The sequence below is a fragment of the Capricornis sumatraensis genome, chromosome 7, assembly GCF_032405125.1.
Source record: "Capricornis sumatraensis isolate serow.1 chromosome 7, serow.2, whole genome shotgun sequence".
NCBI lineage: Eukaryota > Metazoa > Chordata > Mammalia > Artiodactyla > Bovidae > Capricornis > Capricornis sumatraensis.
Genome location: NC_091075.1, coordinates 2,802,297 through 2,809,722, shown reverse-complemented (window position 1 = coordinate 2,809,722; position 7,426 = coordinate 2,802,297). Strand labels below are relative to the sequence as shown.

At 37.9% G+C, this 7,426-nt stretch overlaps 1 pseudogene; it reads right to left on the bottom strand.

Moving 5' to 3' along the window:
* Window positions 1–989: 989 nt before the first annotated feature.
* LOC138082225 (olfactory receptor 5D13-like) lies at window positions 990–1,840 on the bottom strand (annotated as a pseudogene).
* Window positions 1,841–7,426: the final 5,586 nt, after the last annotated feature.

Below are 7,426 nucleotides of genomic sequence, written 5' to 3'. Positions count from 1 at the left end.
TGCTATCTAGTTTGGTCATAACTTTCCTTCCAAGGAGTAAGCATCTTTTAATTTCATGGCTGCAGTCACCATCTGCAGTGATTCTGGAGCCCCCCAAAATAAAGTCTGACACCGTTTCCACTATTTCCCCATCTATTTCCCAAGAAATGATGGGACCGGATACCATGACCTTTGTTTTCTGAATGTTGAGCTTTAAGCCAACTTCTTCACTCTCCTCGTTCACTTTCATCAAGAGGCTTTTTAGTTCCTCTTCACTTTCTGCCATAAGGGTGGTGTCATCTGCATATCTGAGTTTCTTGATATTTCTCCCGGCAATCTTGATTCCAGCTTCTGTTTCTTCCAGTCCAGCGTTTCTCATGATGTATTCTGCATAGAAGTTAAATAAGCAGGGTGATAATATACAGCCTTGACATACTCCATTTCCTATTTGGAACCAGTCTGTTGTTCCATGTCCAGTTCTAACTGCTGCTTCTTGGCCTGCATACAGATTTCTCAAGGGGTATGTCAGGTGATCTGGTATTCCCATCTATCTCAGAATTTTCCACAGTTTATTGTAATCCACACAGTCAAAGGCTTTGGCATAGTCAATAAAGCAGAAATAGATGTTTTTCTGGAACTCTCTTGCTTTTTCCATGATCCAGCAGATGTTGGGGATTTAATCTCTGGTTCCTCTGCCTTTTCTAAAACCAGCTTGAATGTCAGGGAGTTCACGGTTCATGTACTGCTGAAGCCTGGTTTGGAGAATTTTGATCATTATTTTACTAGCATGTGAGATGAGTACAATTGTGTGGTAGTTTGAGTATTCTTTGGCATTGCCTTTCTTTGGGATTGGAATGAAAACTGACCTTTCCAGTCCTGTGGCCACTGCTGAGTTTCCCAAATTTGCTGGCATATTGAGTGCAGCATTTTCACAGCATTATCTTTCAGGATTTGAAACAGCTCAACTGGAATTCCATCACCTCTGCTAACTTTGTTCCTAGTGATGCTTTCTAAGGACTCACCACTGTATAAAATATATAACCTACTTTGACCATGAGCCATGAGTTTTTGGAGCTGGCTACATGACAAAGAAACAACAGTCCCATGGAACATGGTGATGGCTGTCAGATGGGAGGCACAAGTAGAGAAGGCTTTTCGGCGAATCCCAGCAGAGGACTTTTTTATGATAGTGACAAAAATAGAAATGTAAGTAGTGAGGATAATTGCCAGGCTGCTCACCTCATTGAATATGGCAATGGCAAAATAGCTCTTGGCTGATGAAGGGATCAGAGCAGAAGATTGAGACAATGACAGAGAGCTCATAGAAGAAATTATTTATGATGTTAGACCCACAGAAGGATAATGTCTGGAGAGGACAGGTGAATGTTAGGGAGGAGACTACACCCCACGTACAGGGACCAGCCACTGACGATGCACAGAGCTCTGGGGACATGACCACTGTATAGAGTAGTGGCTTACAAATGGCCACAAATTGGTCATAGGCCATCAGTGCCAACATGAATGCCTCTGCCACTGCAAACATACAAGCTGAGAAGAATTGCATGATGCATCCTGTGAAAAGATGGTTCTAACTTCCACACCAAGTTATCCAAGAGTTTGGGTGTAACTGTGGTGGAAAGCAGAAATCAACAAAGGACAAGTGACTGCAAAAAATGTACATGGGGGTGTGGAGTTTGGGACTGATCCTGATGATGGTGATCATGCTCATGTTCCCCACTACGGTGACTGCATAGATGGTGAGGAAAACCAGAAACAAGGGAACCTGGAAGTCAGGATATTCTGAAAAGTCCAAGAGGGTGAACATGGTTACAGCACTCTGATTTCCTTCAGCAAACCACATATTTATTGTTGGAGAAAATCTGAAATAGTGATAATAAAATGGTAACAGTGATAATGATGACAGTCCATGGATATCACATTTGTTGTGTGGCAGATATTGTGCTAAAATATTGGTAAGTTTGTTTTGACCACTAAATAAGACTTATGAATTTCAAAACAACCATTCTCATATTTTACAAAAGGAAATGGTAGTATATATGAGTTAAGAAACTTGTTTGAATTAACACAGCCTGCTGCTGATGAGATAGGTTTGAAGTGACCATGAGTGACATAAATTGAATTTAATTTAGAGTCAGAGAGAAATATTTTCTATAGTGTCATAGAAAAACATGTTTTTCACAGTTCTATCATTCTGAAGGTCAGTGTTGTTTAATGGAAGTAACATAACAATAAATGAAATCATAGCACTCAAGTTTATTTTGAAAAGCAGGAGGAATAATATTTTTAGAGGCAGTAGTACTTCTATCATTATGTTCAAACTGAAGATCATCAAAAATGCAGAGGTCATGGGTCACCAAAAGAATTTTCATATTTTGGAAAACATAAATGTACATTGAAGGAAATAAAGCTCTATCTTCAAGTTTTCCACTGATTCCAGTTTTATGCTGAAATTATTGGCTTTGTGTTCAATGCATTGACCTGGTAAAGTAATGATGCCGTATTATAATTTGTAGTGCCCTCACTACTGTTTTCTTTCCTGTTTGACTGTTTATCATTTGTCTCACATATTGTCATTAATGCTGTTGATATAGTCTTTTAAATTATTTGATCAATATCTCTAACTTGCTATCAATATTTTAATATAATAAATTTATTAGGAATATTATAGCATTAGATGCTTATAGAATATCTGAATTACAGAGTAACTTAAAATATATTTTGCTCAGCTCTTCCACATTCTATACTGTTTCTCAAGAAAATCAAAAAATACAGTGATAAATACGAGTGGTTACATTACCACCTTCAAAACTTCTGGTGACAGGACTATTGAGTTTGATTAAAACTACCGGTGATAATCTTGCTTTGAGTCATACAATTATTTGTATAGATTATTTTGGGAAAACAATAGCATCTTGTACTGGTAAGCAGTTTACAACAACAGAAGCATATTTATTTAGCAAAGATTTTATAATAAGCTAACCAATAATAAGCACACATCTGAAATATTCAGATTAATAAAGACTATCAGTTCGACTGTCATAAACACAGATGCAATTTTAGTTTTGTCTGACCATGTGAAGAGAGAAATAATTAATTATTTCTTGAATACATTTATGGTACTTTTGACACTCAAAAAATGTATTTCCTATATGCAGAAAAGGGAATGGGTGGGAAGTGGAAAAGAGTTAGTGACAGACAGACTGGCACAATGAAAGGAGGAGTTGGAAACATCGATTTAAATTCAGTTTCAAGCTTTGGCATTTACTGTATGATCTTTGGTGAATCACTCAGATTTTATGAGCCTCAACTTCTTTATCAGTAATAGTGACATGATAAAGCTGAAACTCCAATACTTTGGCCACCTCATGAGAAGAGTTGACTCACTGGAAAAGACTGATGGTGAGAGGGATTGGGGGCAGGAGGAGAAGGGGACAACAGAGGATGAGATGGCTGGATGGCATCACTGACTCGATGAACGTGAATCTGAGTGAACTCTGGGAGTTGGTGATGGAGAGGGAGGCCTGGCGTGCTGCGATTCATGGGGTCGCAAAGAGTTGGACACGACTGAGCGACTGAACTGAACTGAATATATATTTTATAAGTGTATAAGTATTAAGTTAGAAAATGACATTAATATAATTAGCCCAAAGTCTGACAGTTATGGAGTTCAAAATATATACGTTTTCCCACCCTCATCCCATTTAATTCTTAACACTCTGAATAACTGTTATTATTTTTAAACACATATTATTTTAAACAATGTAAGAAACATGTCAAGGTCCAAAGTTGGCAGCAATAAAAATGAAGGAACAATTTGTAATGTTGAAGAATAGCTCAACTAATTTTTTTTTTTTCCCTGAATTTCCTCTTGGCCCTGTTCATGTTAATTCATCAATCACTACCCTTCAATAAATTGACTCCATTTCCCCTTTGTTTTATCATTATTATCTGACTTTTACTAATCATCTAATTTTAATCTCATGGTCACCTAGGCTCAGCCAACTTGCCTGCAGTGCTGCTACCCTGCATTGTGAGAAAATGAATTTCTTCTTTACTTGGTTACTCTTTTATGACAGTTTCTGACTCTTAAAAACTTTAATTTCTCCCTATTAACTAATTTCTCAAGTCTAAATTTCTCTGCTCAGCTTTACCTAAAGCGTTATCCTAGCTATATTCTTCAATTTTCAATCTTCTTTGAGCGCCAGTATTCTCAGATTATAATGCCTGTAATTTCCTCTTTTCTTACATACTGATACAGCACTTGAATAATATACCAAGCATTTCATGAAAATTGCTATCATAAGGACGATTTTCCCTTTCACTTCAACCATATTTCCTACACCCTTGACATACTTGTGGAAATTACTGTCAGAAAAATGAAATTGTATATTATGGTGTTTATTATTATTATATACATATGATTCTTACCATTTTTGACTCAATTTTGAGGTGTTGAGGAATTCTCAGGCATTATAATATTTTTTAAAATTTCATTGTGACTATTCTGCTAAGCACAGTGTGGATATCCTCAGAGCAAAAATCAAGATAATACCCCAGTGAAGGGGAAAGAGATCAAAGTTCAGCCTTCAGGAAAATGGACTCGGGAAACATCACCACACAAAAACTGACAAAGAGTGTCCACTGCTTCAGAGGTTTCAGGATCTGAGTTCCCCAAAGGAGAGAAAAGAAACACGATAGACCATCCCACCTGAAACCAACTCACCTGAAGATCCTGTTTCTACTATTAAATATCTCCAGGTGAGTTCCCACTCTGAATTCAAATATCATGTAAAATATTAAGGAGTTTGTCAATGTAGCAGGAGCCCACAAAAAATGTAATGGGACTGGAATATAATTCTTTTTTAATATCCAGAAAAACTAGGAGAAAGGAAGAGACAGAAAGAGAGAGAGAAAGAGAGAGAGAGAGAGAGAGAGAGAGAGAGAGAGAGAGAGAGAGAGATTTGGAAGCTGAATCTAATGCCTATAAACAAAATGTAAGGCTTATTTATGCTTCCATGACCATGGGGATTTAGATCCCAGAGAGTATTTTTTGAGCTATTACTTTTTATATCTGACATCCAGAAAATAACTTGAATGTTTTTCTATGTGGCAATTTGCAAGAATGTAATTTCCTTTAAATGACTAGAGCCTCAATACACTATTTCATGGATTTCTTAAAAAAAATATATAGAAAATAACATGGTGACTAAAATAAAACCTCAAATTAAAGATAAATAAGTGACTCATACAGAGATATTAATAACTGCTATTATATATATTTACGTTATGATTTTTCTGTCCCATTCTGTGTATGAAGTGCCATGTGTTTTGAGATGCATGAACAACACAAATTGGTCTCTGGTTTTATTGCCTAACCTAAATGAATATTATTCTCTGAAGAAACAGTGATGTTCTTTGCTGAAACTAAATTGTGTTTCCTTCTAAATATGAGCTATACACACCTCCAAGCTTCAGTTCAGTCGAGTTGCTCAGTCGTGTCCGACTCCATGCGACCCCATGAACTGCAGCACACCAGGTCTCCCTGTCCATCACCAACTTCCAGAGTTCACTCAAACTCATGAGTCATGAGTCGGTGACACCATCCAGCCATCTCATCCTCTGTCATCTCCTTCTCCTCCTGCCCCCAATCCCTCCGAGCATCAGAGTCTTTTCCAATGAGTCAACTCTTCCAATGAGGTGGCCAAAGTACTGGAATTTCAGCTTTACCATCATTCCTTCCAAAGAACAACAAGGGCTGATTTCCTTTATAATGGACCAGTTGGATCTCCTTGCAGTCCAAGGGACTCTCAACAGTCTTCTCCAACACCACAGTTCAAAAGCATCAATTCTTTGGCGCTCAGCCTTCTTCACAGTGCAACTCTCACATCCATACATGACCACTGCAAAAACCACAGCCTTGACTAGACGGACCTTTGTTGGCAAAGTAATGTCTCTGCTTTTGAATATGCTATCTAGATTGGTCATAACTTTCCTTCCAAGGAGTCACAATCTGCAGTGATTTTGGAGCCCCAAAAAATAAAGTCTGCCACTCTTTCCCCATTTATTTGCCATGAAGTGATGGGACGAGATGCCATGATGTTAGTTTTCTGAATGTTGAGCTTTAAGCCAACTTTTTCACTCTTCTCTTTCACTTTCATCAAGAGGCTTTTTAGTTCTTCTTCACTTTCCTCAATAAGGTCAGTGTCATATGCATATATGAGGTTATTGGTATTTCTCCCGGGAATCGTGATTTCAGCTTGTGCTTCATCAAGCCCAGCGTTTCTCATGATGTTTAATATGTATCTGCATAGAAGTTAAATAAGCAGGGTGACAATATACAGCCTTGACATATTACTTTTCCTATTTGGAACCAGTGTTTTTTTCCATGTTCAGTTCTAACTGTTGCTTCCTCTCAAGAGGCAGGTCAGGTGGTCTGGTATTCCCATCTCTTTCAGAATTTTCCACAGTTTATTGTGATCCACACAGTCAAAGGCTTTGGCATAGTCAATAAAGCAGAAATAGATGTTTTTCTGGAACTCTCTTGCTTTTTTGATGATCCAGCAGATGTTGGCAATTTGATCTTTGGCTCCTCTGCCTTTTCTAAAACCAGCTTGCACATCTGGAAGTTCACGGTTCATGTATTGCTGAAGCCTGGCTTGGAGAATTTTGGGCATTACTTTACTAGCATATGAGATGAGTGCAACTGTGCAGTAGTTTGAGAATTCTTTGGAATTGCCTTTCTTTGGGATTCGAATGAAAACTGACCTTTTCCAGTCCTGGGGCCACTGCTGAGTTTTCCAAATTTGCTGGCATATTGAGTGCAGCACTTTCACAGAATCATCTTTCAGGATTTGAAATAGCTCAACTGGAATTCCATCATCTCCACTATCTTTGTTCATAGTGCTGCTTTCTAAGGCCCACTTGACTTCACATTCTAGGATGTCTGGCTCTAAGTGAGTGATCACACCATCATGATTATCTTGGTTATGAAGATCTTTTTTGTACAGTTCTTCTGTGTATTCTTGCCACCTCTTCTTAATATCTTCTGCTTTTGTTATGTCCATACAATTTCTCTCCTTTCTCGAGGCCATTTTGCATCAAATTTTCCCTTGGTATCTCTAATTTTCTTGAAGAGATCTCTAGTCTTTCCCATTCTGTTGTTTTCCTCTATTTCTTTGCATTGATTGCTGAGAAAGGCTTTCTTATCTCTTCTTGCTATTCTTTGGAACTCTGTATTCAGATGCTTATATCTTTCCTTTTCTCCTTTGCTTTTCAGTTCTCTTCTTTCCACAGCTATTTGTAAGGCCTCCTCAGACAGCCATTTGGCTTTTTTACATTCCTTTTCCATGGAGATGGTCTTGATCCCTGTCTCCTGTACAATATCATGAACCTCATTCCATAGTTCATCAGGCACTCTATCAGATAT